This window comes from Hypanus sabinus, chromosome 13 (genome assembly GCF_030144855.1).
Source record: "Hypanus sabinus isolate sHypSab1 chromosome 13, sHypSab1.hap1, whole genome shotgun sequence".
Lineage (NCBI taxonomy): Eukaryota > Metazoa > Chordata > Chondrichthyes > Myliobatiformes > Dasyatidae > Hypanus > Hypanus sabinus.
In genome coordinates this window covers 34,107,155-34,127,888 of record NC_082718.1, presented here as the reverse complement: position 1 = coordinate 34,127,888, position 20,734 = coordinate 34,107,155, and the positions used below count along the sequence as shown (strand labels likewise).

At 41.5% G+C, this 20,734-nt stretch overlaps 1 long non-coding RNA gene across 1 annotated transcript; it reads right to left on the bottom strand.

Moving 5' to 3' along the window:
* Positions 1-767: 767 nt before the first annotated feature.
* Positions 768-20,133, bottom strand: LOC132403772 (uncharacterized). Its single transcript, XR_009515337.1, has 3 exons — positions 19,999-20,133; positions 17,538-17,581; positions 768-924 (listed from the first exon to the last, which is right to left on the bottom strand). It is a non-coding gene; the product is annotated as an uncharacterized LOC132403772 (long non-coding RNA).
* Positions 20,134-20,734: the final 601 nt, after the last annotated feature.

Below are 20,734 nucleotides of genomic sequence, written 5' to 3'. Positions count from 1 at the left end.
AGCATTCACATTGACAATGATGAAATGCTTTGAGAGGTTGGTTATGACTAGACTGAACTCCTGCCTCTGCAAGGACCTGGACCCATTGCAACTTGTCCATTGCCACAATAGGTCAAGGGCAGATGCAATCTCAATGGCTCTCCACATGGCTTCAGACCACCTGGACAACACAAACACCTATGTCAGGATGCCGTTCATCGACTATAGCTCATCATTTAATGCCATCATTCCCACAATCCTAATTGAGAGGTTGCAGAACCTGGGCCTCTGTACCTCCCACTGCAAATGGATCCTTGACTTCCTAACCGGAAGACCACAGACTGTGCGGGTTGGTGATTGTCCTCACTGACAATCAACACTGGTGCATCTCAGGGTTGTGTACTGTCTCTATGTACACATGACTGTGTGGCTAGACATAGCTCAAATACCAACTATAAATTTGCTGACAATACAACCATTGTTGGTAGAATCTCAGATGATGATGAGAGGGTGTACAGGAGTGAGATATGCCAACTAGTGAAGTGGTGCTGCAGCAACAACCTGGCACTTAATATCAGTAAGATGAAAGAGCTGGTTGTGGACTTCAGGAAGGGTAAGATGAAGGAACACATACCAATCCTCATAGAAGGATCAGAAGTGGAGAGAGTGAGCAGTTTCAAGTTCCTGGGTGTCAAGATCTCTATAGATCTAACCTGGTCCCAACTTATCAATCTAGTCATAAAGAAGGCAAGACAGTGACTATATTTTATTAGGAGTTTGAAGAGATTTGGCATGTCAACAAATACACTCAAATACTTCTATAGTTGTACTGTGGAGAGCATTCTGACAGGCTGCATCACTGTCTGGTATGGAGGGGTTACTGCACAGGACCAAAAGAAGCTGCAGAAAGCTGTAAATCTAGTCAGCTCCATCTTGGGTACTAGCCTACAAAGTAACCAGAACATCTTTAAGTAGCATTGTCTCAGAAAGGCAGTGTCCATTATTAAGGACCTCCGGCACCCAGGGCATGCACTTTTCTCACTGTTACCATCAGGTAGGAGGTACAGAAGCCTGAAGGCACACACTCAGCGATTCAGGAACAGCTTCTTCCCCTCTGCCATTCGATTCCTAAATGGACATTGGCTTTGGACATCACCCCACTTTTTTTTTAATATACAGTATTTCTGATTTTGCATGTTTTTTAAATCTATCCAATATATGCAATTGATTTACTTGTTCATCGATTATTATTATGTTTTATTTTGTTTATTATTTTTTTCTCTCTGCTAGATTATGTATTGCATTGAACTGCTGCTGCTGTTAACAAATTTCACGTCACAGGCCAGTGATAGTAAACCTGATTCTGATTCTATTCAATAGGTAGCTACAAAACAAAGAACCCAAAAAAAAACCCATTCAAAAAAGACCATTCTTGAATCGAGCAATGAGAAGAGGACATGTCCTAGATGATGAAACACTTCCCAATTTTTCTAGTCATACTTCCCCCACCCCAGTGAACTAACACTCACAGACTTGTGTGAGGGAAAATTCTCTAAGTATTCTCAATTGCTTGAATACCTGACCATTCCTGAACCTCAAGCAATGCAAACAAAATGCTGGAGGAACTCATCAGGCCAGGCAGCATCTACGACAAAGAATAAACAGTCGACGTTTCGGGCCGAGACTCTTCATCGGGACTGGAACGGAAGAGTGAGAGTAAGAAGGTGAGGGGAGCAGAGGAAGATCTACAAGGTGATAGGTAAAACTGGGAGAGGGCAGGGGGTGAAGTAAAGAGCTAGGAAATTGATGGGTGAAGAGATAAAAGGGCTGGAGAAGGGAGAATCTGATAGGAGAAGACAGAAGACCACGGAGAAAAGGGAAGGCAGAGAGAGGTAATGAGCAAGTAAGGAGATAAAGAGAGAGAAAGGAAGAGGAATGGGCTATGATAAAGGGTGGGGGAGTTGGGGGTGCGGTGCAATTACCTGGCATTTGAGAAATCGATGTTCTTGCCATCAGGTTGAAGGCTACCCAGGCGGAATATAATGTACTGTTCCTCCAACCTGAGTGTTGCCTTTTCGTGGCAGTAAAGATGGTCACAGACTGACATATCGGAATGGGAATTAGAAGTTCAACAGTTTCCAATCGACAACCTCAAAGGAGATGTGTGTCATTTGTTTCCTCTAAAGTTATTAGCATGACAGGATTTCTGTGGAAGTTGCCGGCAAATGTATTGTCAGTAAAAGAAGGGAAATGTTTTATGTATGGAGAATATTTATCATAAACAAAGATGAAACAATTGTTAGCTTTCCATATTTAACTGGCAATGAAAATAGTGTCATTGCAACAAAAGTAATAATTCATTAGACCATAGACAGGATAATAACTGCTGCATGTTGACTTGTCAAATATTGTAGTTTGTTGGTATAATTCAGTTTAATCATCTCTAGATTTAACAATAGATAAACACTCACATCATGTGCGCTGACGAAGGTACAATAGGATATGAGCAGGGCGATATTGTTTGCCTGCATGCAACAATTTCTTCCCACAGCAAAGTGAATGCCCCCTTAAGGATAGTTTTTGCTTCATATAATCTGACTAAAATCATCACTAAAAATAACTTTTTGAGGTAAATTGTGTTAAGTTATCACAACAAACATTGAAGGGGCAAGCAACGGCAAGACAAGTTGATGGAAAGAGTTGCTGCAGATGGAGTTCTGATGCCTGTACGGCTGGGCCAGGAGCTAGGTGGGATCTCTCTGGTTGCCATAAGAAGAAATCAGGACCCAGGCAGAGAAGGTTAGATTTTAATATTTGTACAACTGGCCCGGGTGCGAGGTTGGATCGCTTGGGGTGCCAAGCTGATCTGAAGATCTTAAGAGTGGCTTTGGGCTGGGTGATGAGATCTGGGCCTGGAACAAGTCACTGGGCAGTATGGTCTAAGCATGGGCCTTTCACAGCAATGGTGCTTGGGTCCTAGTTCAAGGTACAATGTGCTGTTTAAACAATTTAAACGCCAGCCCAGATTAGAGGTGGGAGCCAATTTTGCTCACTCTCCATGGTCTACGCTCATCTCTCCAGGGCATGGAGCCTTTCTCTGTTCCATTGTTGGGTCAATTTTAACACCAGCCCAGATAGACTGAAATGCCAGGGTGTCTGTCGGGAGGAAAGCTGATCTTGCTCATTCTCCACGATGGTCATCCCAATGGCACTGAGGCTATGAAGACTGCACCACCTGCTGTGCTTCATGCCTTCTAATATGATGAAGCAAGGCTTTTGGCCTACGCTAGGATGCTTCAATGCTTGGCTCTGAGACTAAATTATGGTTCAGAATTCTGTTGCTCATGTCAATTGTTTTCATGATTTGTATTTTTTTCTTCCATGTTGAGTGTTGGTCTTTTATTTTTATTTTTATTCTTCCTTTATTTAATTAGGTTCTTTCAGGTTTCTTGCTTTGCGGCTACCCGTGAACAAATAAATCTCAAGGTTGTATATTCATACATTCTTTGATAATAAATGTACTTAAATCTTGAACCTTCAATCTTGGATCTCTGTTAAAGACATAAAGGGTGAGCCGGCCCTGCGCTTTGTTTCCATGAAATCACTTTAGTTCTGAATGCAGTTGCTTGCTCTTACTGTTTGCACAATTTGTGTTTTTTTTCATCCCTCTGTGCATTGCATCTGTTGGTCTTTTTTTAATGGGTTTCTTGTTTTGTAACTGCCTATGAGGAGATGAATCTTAAGCTAATATAATTTATACATATCTTGATAATAAACGTACTTTGAAACTTCAATTTTGAAAAAAAATGAAACTATTTAGTAAGTGTACCAAGGGATGGAAGGATGGAGTGCAGATCCTACCATCTGATGCATTCATTAATACATTCTAATTTGTCTGATAATGCAGAACAGTGTGCGTAATGGTGGTGTAGTGGTTAGTGTGATACTATTACAGCTCAGAATTATTTCCCAGTGTCCCAGTAAGGACCCTCTGAATGTCCTCCCATTGGAATACATGGGTTTTCTACAGGTGCTCTGGTTTCCTCCCATATTCCAAAGACATACCAAGGAGGCTAATTGGTCATTGTAAATTGTCCTGTAATTAGGTTAGGGTTAAAGCAGGGTTGACAGGGGATGCTGGGTGGCACGGTTCAAAGGGCCAGAAGGGCCTATTCCACACTGTATCTCTAAAGGAAAAAAAATAAAATTAATTCCTACCTTAAATAAAATGCAGTACCAGAGATGCAAACACAGGAAGGAAAAATAGACTGTAATACAATGGAAATAACATTCTGAATTTTAACTTATCAAACCTGATATGTTGAAATTGGTTGCATCAGATAAACATTAAAAATCATAAATCTACAACCAGCCAGATATTTAGTGAATACAGAGTGGATTTGGCATTCTGTGGGTCTGTAGCTCTAACTTCACTGATCACGAGAACTGTCATTATTAGAGTCATAGGGAAGTACAGTGCAGAAACAGGCACCTTGGCCCATCTACTCCATGCTGAAACTATTTAAACTGCCTATTCCCATTGACCTGCACCAGGAATTGGAACCCTCTATATCCCTGCTTTCCATGCACTTACCCAAATTTCTCTTAAGACATTGAAATCAAGCTCATATGGACCACTTATGCTAACACTGTCATGACCTCTGAGTGAAGAAGTTGCCCATCATGTTCCCCTTAACATTCTCACCTTTCAACCTTAAAGCTCGCAGGTAGGTTTGATAGAGCTGTTGGAGAAAGTTTAAACTAATTTGTCAGTGGGTTAGGAACCAGAATGAAGGGACTCAGGATAGGACCAACGGTAAAAAAGCAAAGATAGCATGCAGTCAGATTGTCAGGAAGGGCAGGCAGGTGACAGGACAAAACTGGAGCCAGCAGAGTGAGATTCAGTGCATTAGGGCTGCAGAATCTAAAAGGGTAGCAAATATAGTTCTCAAAGTGTTATACCTCAATCATGGAGTATAAGAAATGAGGCCGATGATCTTGGTGCATTGTTGCCATCACTGAATCATGGCTGGAGGATGGTTGCAGTTGGGAGCTGAATGTTCAAGTTTACACATTGTATCAGAGGGAAAGAAAGGTGGGCAGAGGGGGTGGTGTGGCTCTGCTGGTAAAGAATGGCATCAAATCAGCAGAAAGACGTGGCATAGGATCAGAAAATGTTGAGCCCTTATGGGTTGAGTTAAGAAACTGCAAGGGTAAAAGGACCCTGAGAGCAGTTATATACAGGCCTTACGACAGTAACTGGGATTGTGACCACAGATTACAGCAGGAAATAGCAAAGGTGTGTCAAAAGGGCAATATTATGATAGTTGTAGGAGATTTTAACATGAAGGTTGATTGGGAAAATCAGGTTGGTAATAGAACTCAAGAGAGTGAGTTTGTTGAATGCCTATGAAATGGCTTTTTAAAGCAGTTTGTCATTGAGCCTACTAGGGGATCAGCTATATTGGATTGGGTGTTAAATGCTGAACCAGAGGTAATTATGGAGCTTAAGGTAAAACAGCCCTTAGGAGACAGTGATCACAATATGACTGAGTTCAAGATGAAATTTGATAGAGAGAAAGTAAAGTCTGAAGTAGTAGTATTTCAGTGGAGTAAGGGAAATTCCAGTGGTATGAGAAGGGAGCTGGCCAAAGTAAATTGGAAGGAAATGCTGGCAGGGATGACAGCAGAGCAGCAATGGTGTGAGTTTCTGGGAAAAATGAGAAAGTTGCAAGAGAGATATATTCCAAAAACAAAGAAATACTCAAATAGAAATATAGTATAATGATGGCTGACAGAGGAAGTCAAAGCTAATCTAAAAACAAAAGAGAGGGCATACAACAAAGCAAAAATTATTTGGAAGATAGAGTATTGGGAAGCTTTTAAAAACCTACAAAGAGCAACTAAAAGAATCATTAGGAGGGAAAAGATGAAATATGAAAGCAAGCTAGCAAACAATATCAAAGTGGATAATAACAATTTTTCAAGTATGTGATAAATAGAAGAGAGATGAGAGTGGATTTAGGACTGCTAGAAAATAAGGCCAAAGAAATAATAATAGGAGACAAGGAGATGGCAGATAAACTAAATGAGTATTTTGCATCTGTCTTCGCTGTGGAAGACAATAGTCGTGTGCCAAATGTTGAAGGGTGGGAGGGAAGAGATGAGAGTGCAGTTACTATTACAGGGGAGAAGGTGCTCAAAAAGCTGAAAAACTTAAAGTACATAAGCCACCTGGGCTTGATGAACTGCACTCTAGGGTTCTGAAAGAGGTAGCAGTAGAGAATGTAGAGGCATTAGTAATGATCTTTCAAAAATCACTGGACACTGGAATAGTGCCAGAGGGCTGACAAATTGCAAATATCACTCCACTCTTTAAGAAAATAGGAAGGCAGCAAAAAGGAAATTATAGATCAGTTATCCTGACACCAGTAGTTGGGAAAATGTTGGAAGTGATTGTTAAAGATGAGATTATGGAGTACTTGGTGACAAAGGACAAAGTCAGTACTGCTTCCTTAAGGGAAAATCTTGCCTGATGAACCAGTTGGAATTCTTTGAGGAGATCACAAGTAGGAAAGGTAATGCAGATGCAGTGGATGTTGTATACTTAGACTTTCAGAAGGCTTTTGACAAGGTATCACACATGAGGTTGCTTACCAAGTCAAGACCCCATGGTATTACAGGAAGGTTAGTGGCATGGTTAGAGCATTGGCTGATCAGTAGGAGGCAGCAAGTGGGAATAAAAGGATCCTTTTCTGATTGGCTGCCAGTGACTAGTGGTGTTCTGTAGGGATCAGAGTTGGGACTGTTTCTTTTTATGCTGTATATCAATGATTTAGATGATGGAATAGATGGCTTTGTTGTCAAGTTTGTAGATGATATGAATATTGGTGGAGGGGGCAGGTAGTGTTAAGGAATCACATAGGCTGGAGAAGGACTTAGATTAGGAGAATGGGCAAGAAAGTGGCAAATGAAATATAATATGGGAAAATGCATGGTCATGGACTTTAGTAGTAGATATAAATGTGCAAACTATTTTCTAAATGGGTGACAATCCAAGAATCTGAGATGCAAAGGTTTCTTGGGAGTTGTTGTGCAGAACACCCTAAAGGTTAATTTGCAGGTTGTGTCCATGGTGAGGAAGGCAAATGCAATGTTGATATTCATTTCAAGAGGTCTAGAACACAAGAGCGGGGAAGTGATGCTGAGACTTTATAGACACTGGTGAGGCCTCACCTTGAGTGTTGTGAACTGTTTTTGGGCTCCTCATGTAAGAAAGAACGTGCTGGCTTTAGAGAGGATTCAGAGGAGATTGACAATGATAATTCCAGGGATAAAAGGGTTATCATATGTGAAACATTTGATGGATCCGGGTCTGTACTTGCTGGAATTTAGAAGGATAGGGGGGATCTCATTGAAACCTTTAGAATGTTGAAAGGCCTAGACAGAGTAGATTTAGAAAGGATGTTTCCCATGGTGGGGGCATCAAGGACAAGAGGACATGGCTTCAGGTTAAAGGGTTGTCCATTTAAAACAGAGATGCAGAGAAGTTTCTATAACCAGAGGGTGGTGAATATGTGTAATTTATTACCACAGGCAGCTGTTGAAGCCAGGTCATTGAGTGTATTTAAAGCAGAGCTTGATAGGCTCTTGGCCATGGGGAGAAGGATGGGGAATGAGACTGAGGGAGGGGGTGGGGGAGAAAAGATCAGCCATAGTTGAATGGTGGAGCAGACTCAATGGGCCAAATGGCCTAATTCTGCTCCTATGTCTCATGGTCTTAATCCATGACCTCTAGCTGTAGTCCTACACAACCTCCGTGGAAAAAGCCTGTTCACATTTACTCTATCTAGACACCTTATAATTTTGTATACATCCATCAAACCTCCTCTCAATCTTCTACATTCTAAAGAATACAGTCCTAACCTATTCAATCTTTCCTTATAACTCAGGTCCTCTAGACCCAGCAACATGCTTGTAAATGTTCTCTTTACTCTTTCAAACTCATTTAACTATTTCTTGCAGTAGGTGACCAAAATTGCACACAACACTCCAAACAACACACACAAAACTCTAGAGGAACTCAGCAGGCCAGGCAACATCTATAGGAAAAAGTACAATCGATGTTTCAGGCCAGACTCGAATCCTGCCGAAGGGTTTCAGCCCAAAACTTGGACCGTACTTTTTCCAAGATGATGCCTGGCCTGCTGGGTTCCTCCAGCATTTTTTGTATGTTGTTTGGATTTCCAGCACCTGCAGATTTTCTCTAGTTCACAATACACCAAATTAGGCATCAAGATCTTATACAACTTTAACATAACATTCCATCTCTTGCATTCAATATACTGATTTATGAAGGCCCATGTGCCAAAAGCTTTCTTTATGACCCTATCTACTTGTGATACCACTTCCAATGAATTATAGACATGTATTCCCAGATTCCTTTGTTCTACTGGATTCCTCAGTGCCCTACTCTTCACTGCATAAGACCTCCCCTAGTTGATCCAATCAAAGTGCAAAACCTCACACATGTCAGCATTAAATTCCATCTGCCATCTTTCAGTCCATTTTTCCAACTGATGCAAATCCCTCTTCAAGCCATGTAGCCTTCCTCACTGTGCACTACGCCCTCAACCTTGCTAATCCCATCAACCACATTATCATCCGGATTGTTGATGTAGGTGACAAACAACAATGGACCCAGAACTGATCCCTGTGGCACACCACTAGTCACAGGCCTCCAGTCAGAGAGGCAACCATTTACTACCACTCTCTGGCTTCTCCCACAAAGCCAATGTCTAATCAAATTTACTATCTCATCTTGAATGCTGAGCAACTAAACTTTCTTGACCAACCTCCCATGTGGGACTTTGTCAAATGCCTTATTAAAGTCCATGCAGACAACATTCACTGCCTTGCCTTCATCCACTTTCCTGGTAACCTCCTTGAAAAACTCTATAAGATTAGTTAGACATGACCTACCATGCACAAAGCAATGCTGACTATCCTTAATCAGTCCATGTCTATTCAAGCACTTATCTATCTGGTCCCTTAGAGTACCTTCCAATAACTTTCCCACAACTGATGTCAGACTCACCGGCCTATAATTTCCTGGTTTATGTTTAGAGCCTTTTTTAAACAGTGGAACAACGTTGGTTCTCCTCCAGTCCTCTGGTACCTCCCCGTCACTAAGGATGATTTAAGTATCTCTGCTAAGGCTCTGGAAGATTCTGCACTTGCCGCCCGTAGGATTCGAGGGAATACTTTGAGAGGCCCTGGGGATTTATCCACACTGATTTGCCTCAGGGTAACAAGCACCTCTTCCTCTGTCATCTGCAACAGACTGCGATCTCTTTAGAAACTTGTTCCTCTAAATCCCTCAGACTATTTGATAGTCTGTAATGCAGCTCCATTAACATGATCATACCTTTCTTATTTCTGAGTTCCTCCTATAATGTCTCACTAGTAGAGTTCTCCATACTGTCCTTGTAGAACACTGCTGTGATGTTTTCACAAGGTCACAAGATCACAAGACAAACGAGCAGAAGTAGGCCATTCAGCCCATCGACTCAGCTCTGCCACTCCACTATCTAAACTATACTCCCATCTATTTCCAATTTCCAGCTTTTCCCCCATATCCCTTGATACCCTGACTAATTAGATACCTAGCAATCTCCTCCTTAAACACCCTCAATGATCGGGCCTCCACAGCTGTATGTGGCAACGAATTCCATAAATCCACGACCTTCTGGCTAAAAAAATGTCTCCTCATCTCTGTTTTAAATGGGTACCCTCTAATTCTAACACTGTGACCTCTTGTCCTGGACTCACCCACCAAGGGAAACAGCCTTTCCACATCTACTCTGTTCAACCCTTTCAACATTCGAAATGTTTCTATGAGATCCCCTTTCATTCTTCTATACTCTAATGAATACAATCCAAGAACCGACAAATGCTCCTCATATGTTAGTCCCTGCATTCCAGGAATCATCCTAGTGAGTCTTCTCTGAACTCTCTCCAAAATCAGCACATCCTTTCTAAGACAGGGGGCCCAAAACTGCACACAGTATTCCAAATGGGGTCTCACCAGTGCCCCATAGAGCCTCATCACATATACTCTTATACACTATTCCTCTTGAAACGAATGCCAACATAGCATTCGCTTTCCTTACTGCTGATCCAACCTGGTGGTTAACCTTTAGGGTATTCTGCACTGGGACCCCCAAGTCCCTTTGTACTTCCGATTTTTGAATTTTCTCCCCATCTAAGTAATAATCTGCCTGATTGTTTCTTCTTCCAAAATGTACAACCGTACATTTCTCAACATTGTATCTCATCTGCCGTTTCATTGCCCACTCTCCTAAACTTACCAAGTCTCTCTGCAACCTTTCCGTTTCCTCAACACTTCCTGCTCCTCCACCTATCTTGGTGTCATCCACAAACTTAGCCACAAAACCATTTAATCCATAATCTAAATCGTCGATATACAGTGTAAAAAGAAGCAGCCCCAACACCGACCCCTGTGGAACCGCTAGTAACCGGCAACCAACCAGAATAGGATCCCTGTATTCCCACTCTTTGCTTTCTGCCTATCAGCCAATGCTCCACCCATTCCAATATCCTTCCTGTAATTCCATGGGCTCTCATCTTATTAAGCAGCTTCTTAAGCGGCACCTTATCAAAGGCCTTTTGGAAATCCAAATACACAACATTTTCCCTCATTAGTAACACCCCCTCCTGCTCTGTCATGTCTAAACCAACAGAACCCCAAATATTGCCAGTCTCCATGCCCAGAGTTTATCCACCTTTCCTACAATACCTCTTGCATTGAAATATATGCAGTTCAGAATACTAATCGCACCATGCTCAATCTTTTGATTCCTGGCTTTGTCTGAGGTCTTCCAACATCTGCCTCCGAAACCTCTCTCCCCACAAGAGGAGAATTCAACTATCTTGCCTGATAACTCTACTATCCTAACTAAGTAGATGTAAAGAAGGGAAGGAAAGAAAAACTTTAGCTAAAGCTTTTTTATTTCTCTGACTGAAGCTTCTGTTTGCTGAAGAGCTAAAGCCTCACCACTCCAACTCTATCCACTCTGACTATGGCTGCATGCCTTGCCCCCGCCTTCTTCTAATTTGCTCTTACTAATCAATCCCAAGCACCGATTGGTAGCTGGTCACAACTCAGATAAACTGCCGCAATCTGCCACTGCCTTTTCTACTTGGTCAGTGGAGCTGAGTGAAATTCACTCCTCTCAGGCCTCTGATCTCCAGGTTGGTCATTGGTCAAAACTGAAATAAGTTTCCGCAATCCATTGCTGCCTTTTCCCTAGTCAGTGGACCTGAGTGAAATCCCCCTCCCCCACCCCAAATTTCTGATGTCCAGGTTGGTCGCTGAAAGTTTTTAATTCATGCTCTCTGGAAACAGAGCACTTGGCTCACTATACCCATGCTAACCCATGGGGACCCATTCATCTGAAGCTGTAGGAGAAGGTGGTGGACAGCTGTATGAGCAGCTGATGCATATCACTAGTACTAGATATGTGACCACTGATATCACACAGACAGTCTCTGAAGAGTATTGATTATGGCTGGGGTCACCCATCTTGCAAAGGCAACCAAATTCTGTAGAAACATTTGCCAAGAAAAATTGATAGTCATCGATCTAAGACCATGATCACCCATGTCAATACAACACAGCATATAATGATGATGTTGAAGATATAAATACGGAAACGGCTAAATAATTGGTTTGAGATGGCTTGTTTGAGTTGTTGGTATTGGTCCCATCAGAGAGCCATGGTGTTCAGTGATTGGCACGACCCTATTGCAGCTTGGGATGTTCCAGAGTTCAGAGTTCAATTCCAGTGCCATTCTGTAAGGAGTCTCAGTACATTCTCCCCGTGGAATGTGTGGGTTTTCTCCAGAGCTCCAGTCTCCTCCCACAGTCCAAAGACGTATGGGGTTGGTTAATTGGTCATTGTCAAATTTCCCATGATTGGGTTCGGGCTAATCAAGTTTGTCAGGTGTTGTTAGGATGGAGCGGTTCAAAGAACCGGAAGGGCCTTCTCTGTGTTGTATCACTAAATAAATAAATATAGACATTCAGGCTTTCCCTGTGCAAAACTTTGTGTGGGTTGCTGGTTCATGAGACCCATGACTCAGCAGCAATCAAAACCAAACAGAAGTTTTGTAATCCAGCTTTGAATTCTGCCAATAATGGAGAATTTAAAGATTTCATAACACTATGGCTACATGGTAATTTGCTAAATATATTTTCTTCCCTCCATAAATTGGCATATGTATCATATTATGGTGTCTGTTGACATGTGTCCATAAAGCATTAGCACTGGTAAATGGAAGATAATTTATTAATCATGTACTATAGAAGGTATGGCCTTGATTTTAATTGAAAGACCAAAGGGGAATGGGTTAGACCTGTGTCTAATTCAGATGTCTGTTTCCCACTCCACTGGATTTACACTGGGAACAACTTGAACATAAGATGAAATAAATACAGTGGGAATTACAACAGGTGAAGCGTTATTGGAAAGGAATTGGAATTCATTTTCCAAAGCAGAATCTCAGTTTTACTCCAGTAATACCCCACAGTCTTGGTTGAAAAGTTTTGGCTGCAAAAGATTAATGCATATTGACCATCATTACTTGGTTTTAGATTTTAAAAGAAAAATACATATAATTGGCTTGATGCAAACATTGAAAATCAGCAGATGCTGGAGATCCAAAACACACACACAAAATGCTGGAGGAATTCAGCAGGTCAGGCGGCATCTATGGAAATGAATAATCATATGAGGTTTTGTGACATGACCTTTCTTCAGGACTGAAAAGGAAGGGGGAAGAGGCCAGAATAAGAATTCAGATTCAGTTTATTGTCATTGAGAAACCACAAATGCAATGCAGTTAAAAAACGAGACAACGTTCCTCCAGAATGATATCACAAAAGCATATGACAAAACAGACTACACCAGAAAATCCACATAATATCTGGCAATTCCCAATCCAGAGTCCAGGGAGGCTGCTGCGTATTAATATCGCGCTACCATCTTAGCGCGTTCCCTGGAAAGGAGCTCCAAATCCACCAGACAAAACAAGACCAAAAACTAAAGCTCCAAGACCTGCACAAAACCACATAGTTACAACATATAGTTACAACAGGGCAAACAATAGCATAATTGATAAAAAAATAGACCATGGGCACAAAAAAAAATAGTCCAAAGATGTTAAAAGACTATAAGTTCGAAAGAAACCACCACACAGATTCCACAAGTCCTCTGGATCCCAATTTGACTCGTCATCCCATGCCAGCGGCAGAAGGGAATACCCCCACTGTGGACTTCCACGGCACCGCCCGACTCAGCCTCGCAGACGCAGCGCACAGTGAAAGCGACCTGACCGCAGTGGACTCCGAATCCGTTGAACCTCCGAGCCTCTGGCCATCCCCTCTGGCACAGCTTCTCCGAGCACCATCCTCTGCCGAGTGTATTAAGACGCCCCCACCAACGGCCATCGGCAGTGCAACCCTGAGGACTGGGGGCCTGTTCTTCCCAGCAGAGTCCCGGACCTCACAGCAGCAGCAGCAATGAAGAAGTTCTTCCTGGAAATTTCCAGACGTTCCTCCATGCTCCCATGTCCATTTTCAACTGATTATGATTGCGCATGGCACCCCACTTCACAAATAACAGATAATCAGCTCCGGAGTGGCCACTGCAAGCTGCGTCACGCCGCCATCTTGGATCAAAATGTGGGGTGAGGGAAGGGTAGCTCGAAGGTGATAGGAGAAGCCAGGTGGAGAGGAAAGAATCTGATAGGAGAGGAGAGTGGACCATAGGAGAAAGGAAAGGAGGAGGTAACTCGGGAGAAGGTGATAGGCAGGAGAGAAGAGGTAAGAGGCCCAAGTGAGGAATAGAAGAAAGAGGGCAGGGGGAGGGAAAAATATTTGATGGGGTAAGTGAGGAGAGATGGAATTAGATGTCCAGATTGCACTTAAACTCTTATCTTTGTAACTTACTGCCTATTATGCTGCTGGTGTTTAGGGCAACAATGAAGGTCCTCCACCTCTGTCTGTGCTTGATCTCATACAAATAAAGAAGAATTATTTTTTGCTGTTTCCATAACAATGTTTTTTGACCAGTCAGGTTTGCTAGCCCTGCGCTGAACCCCTGAAACTGGAGGACCAGATGACCACTCTTAGTCTGACCTTTAGCCTTTGACCTGTTTGGCATGGGTGATCCTACCAAGAGCCAAAGCATAAAGCCCTGAGTCCATCCAATATACATCTCTGGGTCATTGAGACACACAAGCCTCCAAATAAACAACAAGGTTGTGGTCCTCTTCCACGCTGAACGTTAATTGGTAGCTTCTGGCAATTGCAAAGCTTAGTGACAATGTAGAAGAACTCCTCGTGGGCAATTACTGACATACTGGATTATTCATGCTTTTCTTTCTGGAGAATGTCAAAAATTCATGTGATTCTGCTTCTGTTGTTAGGTTTGACTTAACATCACAAGTTGAATTACATGAATGTTTGGCATTCTTTGATATTCATTCAACAGCATCCAAACATACTTCATGAAATATTTTCCCCTTCAATTCTTATCTGAAGCAAGATCTCCTCAGATCACACCCAACAAATATCTTCTTAATCTCAACATTCTTGCAGCCTTTCTGAAAGCTGTTGTAGCCTATTTGCCTAAAGTTAAAAGAAACAAATAATACAATTCTCCTTATCGCATTCAATTAATTTTATTCTGTTTGCGTATGGTTAAAGACACAGTATTATGTGGAAAGGATGCTGCACCAGAGGAGAGAATGCAGATTGAAAAATAACCAGCAGGAATCATATTGAATCCATTAATGTATTTGCTGATGCTGTGATTGTACATAAATCTGTTTCATCACATTTTGACACAACAATGTTTTTATTTATTGAAATACTGCCTGGAATAGGCCCTTCTGGCCCTTCGAGCCACATCACTCAGCAATCCTCAATTTAACCCTATCCTCATCACGGGACAATTTACAACGACCAATTAACCTACCAACCGGTACGTCTTTGGACTGCGGTTGGAAACCAAAGGTCTGGGATGAAACCGCCGTGGCCACAATAAGAAGGTACAAACTCCTTACAGACAGCAGAGGGAATTGAACACGGGTCACTGGTACTACAAAGCATTGTGCTGACAACTACACTACCATGCCATGCAAGTTAATTGGTCATTGTAACTTGTTCAGTGATTAGTTTAGGGCTAAAGCTGGTGAAGCTCAAAGGACTTGAAGGCATGTTCTGCGCAGTCCATTTCATTACCACTATTTTTAAAATAAGTGTAGTTACTTTTATCCATGCAAAGAATCTTGTTGTGCTCTTTTTTGGTTATCAGCCATAATTAAGATTGCTAGCATTCATCAAGAAAAAGGACAGATTGGAGACGCAGGTAGCAGATCTTGATCATATCTCACATTAGCACAATGTGCTTGCTTCATGAAACATAGGACAGTACAGCATAGAAACAGGCCATTCAGCCCACAAAGTTGTCCTGAATCAGCTAAAAAGTGAATCAAAAACACGCAAACACTGATTTCTCCTACCCACACCATGTCCATATCCCTCCATCCTCCTTACGTGCATCTGCCTATCCAAACATCTCTTAAAAACCTCTAATGCATTTGCCTCTACCACCATACTGGGCACTGCATTCCAGGCATCCACCACTCTAAGTAAAAAACTTACCCCTCAAATCCCCCTCACCCTTTGGTATTGGACATTTCAACCCCGGGAAACAGATACTTTTTGTCCATTCTATCTATACCTCTCATAACCTTGTAAATCAGATCTCCCTTCAGCCTCCATCTCCAGAGAAAACAACCGAAGTTTATCCAGCCTCTCGTGAATCAGCTTCAATTTTGTAAAACAGCTCTGTCGTTGTGTCAATGCATCACTGTTCTAGTCACTCAGAGCTATGTTTATTTGACCATGTATATTGGTGAACGCAAACCTTTCTGCAGCAGTATGTGAAAGAGAACTGGCAATCAAATAGTTAAATTAATCGCCGTTGTTTACAAAAGCTCATGATTTCACACCATGTAAGCAAAGGCAAAGTGCATGTTCCTGAAATGACATTCACAATGCCACCGCCATGGAGATCGAGACATGTGATCACAACAAACATCTCATATGACTTGCTGTGATGAAGCAGAGTGAGTCAGCATTTCCAAGCACTCTGAGCTCAGATGCATTCCTTTAATAGATTATCTAACTTTATATTCTCCCGTGATTTCACTGAACAAAGCTATCGCTATCTTGAAGCCGAACTTAACATCACAAGCTGAGTTATATAAATTCTTAACATTCTCTCAAAAGAAAGGCATGAACATTCCAGAATGTCAGTGACTACTCACAAGCAATTCTTTGAAAATGTCATTTTTAAGGAACGAACTACTTACTTTTTCTCTTTTGTCTTTTATCTGAGCCTTCTCTGACAAAAAGCGAAAGATGACCTCTGACCTTCACTAATAGTGATTCTCAAATCTGGTCTCAGCAGGTGAGTCAAGGGGATGCCTGACAGGAGTGCCTTTGTTTTAAATGTGGCTCTCTCTGAATGAAGAAACTCTCCATCCTTGCTAGCTTGGTGCAGGCCGGTAATTCGGTCTATATCATGGATCGTGAGTGTAAGCTCTTAACAGGGCATTCCAGCACACTTTAAATGAATATACCAATACAAAGGAAAACATGCCGTCACAGAGAGAACGTATAAAATCCTTACTGACTGTGATGGGAATTGAACCCAGGTCATTGGTACTATAAAGTGTTGTGCTAACCACTACACCACAGTGCCACCCCATTCCCAGCACTTGGTCTGTAAGCTGATGTTATTGCAATTCAAATGCTTGTCAAGAACATTTTTGAAATGTTGTGAGGGCACCTGCCTCTGTCACCTTCACAAGGAAAGCATTCTGTGGGTTTGGAATGGGCCTAGAGTTGCAGATGTGTTGTTATGTATAAATCATATTTGATAAGGACAACAGCTGTCCTTACCTTAAGGATGTTAGCTAACTAGACAGGTATTGTTGACAATCCAATCATTCGGTGGTTACTATCAGTATACCAGCTTGCTTAATTGCTTAGATTGAAGTTCTTCATTGCTTAGATTGAAGTTCTTCATTGCTATGTATCATTTCACTGGATCAATGACCCAAATCTTTGGATCTTTATCTGCTAGACAAAAAACAATCAATCAATAAAAAACCACCCAGCTAGGCATTCAGCCAGTGTGCAAAGACAACAAACTGTGCAAATACAAAAGGAAATAAAAATAATAAATAAATAAGCAATAAGTATCGAGAATGAGATGAACCCTGAAATAATAATAATTATTATAATTAACAATACACGTCGGTCTGTCGCCCTACATTTTCAATGTGATAAGAACAGGACAAAATAACCAATTCTTCTCCAGCACAAGACAATGAAACTTACTTTTTTCTCTAACCAATAACTCCTACAATGTCATCATAATATGGCTTTCAGATCTACTTACCTTTGCTGTTCTACCTTCATCTGTAAAGTGCCTTTATTGGGTATCTTGATGAAAAAGAATTATTATCTCTCAGAGGCAAGCACATGTGAACTTGAAACTATTGCATTTTCTTCAGGCTTGCATCAAAACAGATGAGCATTTCACTAACAGATCTAAACCAATTCACATTCCAAAGCGATGACGCTCCATTGTCCAAATAGTTGGGAAGATCAATCTCCTTCTATTTCTTAAAATGACAAACTGCAGTTGAAATAATTGTCGTTTTAATAAAGCTTTCTCTATTATTAAGACAACTTATTCAATTATTAACTTGATTTTTTGTACCATAGAAGGTAAAGAAGTGGTCCTACTTTAGCCAATATAGCAATTTTAATATTTGTTTACAGGTTATAACACAAGCGATTCTGCAGATGGTAGAAATTTAAAGCAACATATACAAAATGCTGGAGGAACGCAGCGGGCCAGGAAGCATCAATGGAAATGAACAAACAGTCAATGTTTTGGGCCAGGACTCTTCTTCAAGACTGGGAGGGAAGGGGTAAGATGCCGGAATGAAAGGGTGGAAGGAGGAGAAAGAGGACAAGCTAGAAGGTGAAAGTAAGCCAAGTGGGTGGGAAAGGTAAAGGGCTGGTAAAGAAGGAATCTGATAGGAGTGTGGACCATGGGAGAAAGAGAAGTAGGAGGGGAACTGGGGAAAGGGGTAATAGGCAGGTGAGGAGAAGAGGTAAGAGGCTAGAATGGGGAATAGAAGAAGAGGGAAAGGGGAGGGAAATTTTTTTTTACCGGAAGGAGAAATTGATATTTATGTCACCTGGTTGGAGGCTATCTAGATGGAATATAAGATGGGGCTGCTTCTCTGAGGGAATGGCTTCATTATGGCACAAAATTATATTTTTAACATTATAATTTGCCCTAAATTAACATTGTGACAAAAATTAATATTGAGTGTTACATTAAGGTACTTGTCAATTCCTCCCATTTTTCCAAACTCCTAACTTATTGAATTTCCTGCAAAGTATCCTGACTGGTAGATGACCTTGAAACCTCTCACTCTCTGCCTAACCTGCCCAGATTCACAGTAACTGCATTATCTGCTGTGGTATTTTTAAATCCATGGTGAGAATTCTAATAGAATTAAAATTTTAATAGAAGTCGAACAGAATGAGAGCAAATAAAACATAACTGCTCCATCATCTTGTTGCTCCAGAGAAAGCAATGTTAAAGTGGAAATGAAAAGGATTGCTGCTTAGTGTTTATAGAGCATTTATTGAAACTTACCTCGCTCACGTACAGTCCTGATATGGAGCACAGAGAAAAACTCATTGGCCAAAACTCCCAGGGAAAGGAAATGGGGCCTGAAGAAACCCTGGATTTCAGATCAGCAGTAAAAGGTGTAAATCTTGAACCCATAAGGAACTCTGGCATCTCTGCTATCCCTAGTCTTGCTGTCCCATTACTTTCCTTGAAAACCAATAACTTTGAGTCAGGTACCATTTTTCTGGTGCTAGTTGGCTAGTATTCTTTTTTATGCATCATTCATATTTCCACCCTCAACTATTTCCAGAATTAGTCACCACCCTATTTCTAAAGCTTAGAACTTTCAATTTTCTGAAAAAGGACCTAGTACTTTCCCAGCATATATGACACATAAATTCTTCTCGGGCTTCCAACCAGGGCCAGAGGTCAATTTTAAGTGATGATTCGATGACAAACTTCACCAACTCTGATGAACATGGCAAAGTTTGTCATCTAAACGTCGGTTAACATTGACACCTAGACCTGGCTGGAAGCCCGAGAAGAGTTTATGTTTCAAATTTCTGTTCCCTTTAGCCTAATATATTTCAAAAGCAGTTCATTATTACTCCTGTATCTCCCACCCGTGCAGCTGTCACCAAGTTACAGTACTTTGCAAAAGTCTTAGGCACATATATAGAATTCGGGTGTCAAGGAATTTTGTACAGTACTGTATTTGTCAATGTGGAGCAGAGATCAAGTTTGTCAACCTGACAGGAGAAAGCATGTTGGGAATAGAAAGGGTGGCGTGCTGCTGGAGGGGTGTTGGACAGACAACAGAAAAGAAGTGTCAGGGAAGATGGGTGGTGCAAGTGCAGACGCACCCAGCCCTGAGACTCCAGGCAAGGCCATTTGATTCCAAATAATTGGTTTATGGATCACTGTGGAATGTCTGTCTGGTGCTTCCCACTCCATCCCCTCTCCCTTCCCCTTTTCCCATCCATGATTTTCCTCTCCCACTCTCAGTCCACATTAGAGACCCATATCAGAATCAAATTTATCATCACTAAAGTACGTCATGAAATTTGTTTTTTTTTTGAGGCAGCAGTACAGTGCAGTGCATAAAATTACTACAGTACTGTGCAAAGTCTTAGACACCCTAGCTATATACTGTATAAGTGCTCAAGATTTCGCACAGTACTCCATACAGTGCCACATTATTAGTTACCTCCTGTATGTTCTTCATTACCTTCTGCTGTTGCATTCCATCCACCTCAAGGTTCGATGAGCTTTGAGTTCAGAGATGCTCCTCTGCACCGCACTGTTGCCACACATGGTTATTTGAGTTACTGTCATCTTCCTGTCATTTTGAACAAGTTGGGTCATTCTCCTCTGACAGCTCACTTTAACAAGGTGTTTTTTTTTCCACAGAACTGCCACTCACTAGATTTCTTTTCTTGTTTTCACAACATTCTCTGTAACCTTGAGAGACCTTGTGAGTGAAAATTCCAGAGGATCAGTAGTTTCCGCGATACGTGCACCACCCTATCTGGTGTCAACAATCATACCACCATCTAAGTCACTTAGATTATATTTCTTTCCCAAGTTTGTTCAGAACAGCAGAAGAAACTCTTGACCATATCTGCAGGCTTTTATGTATGCACATGTGATTGGCTGATTATATATTTGCACTAATGAGCATGTGTATGAGTGGACCTAATAAAGTGGCCACTGAGTATGTCATGATACAACCAAAATTCGTGCTGCAGCCTCACTCCCATGATTTTCATGAGCGTCCATTACCAGTCATATTGCTTATTATTATGGCACTTATTCACAGGGACCAATTCCACTTGTAGTTAGCACCTGTTGGTCAGTTTGTGATTACTAAAGTTAATCTGTGCTGGTTAAAGAATGGCTTCAATCATGGTGGACGTCTTTCAATAGGACTTTCCAAATGGTTG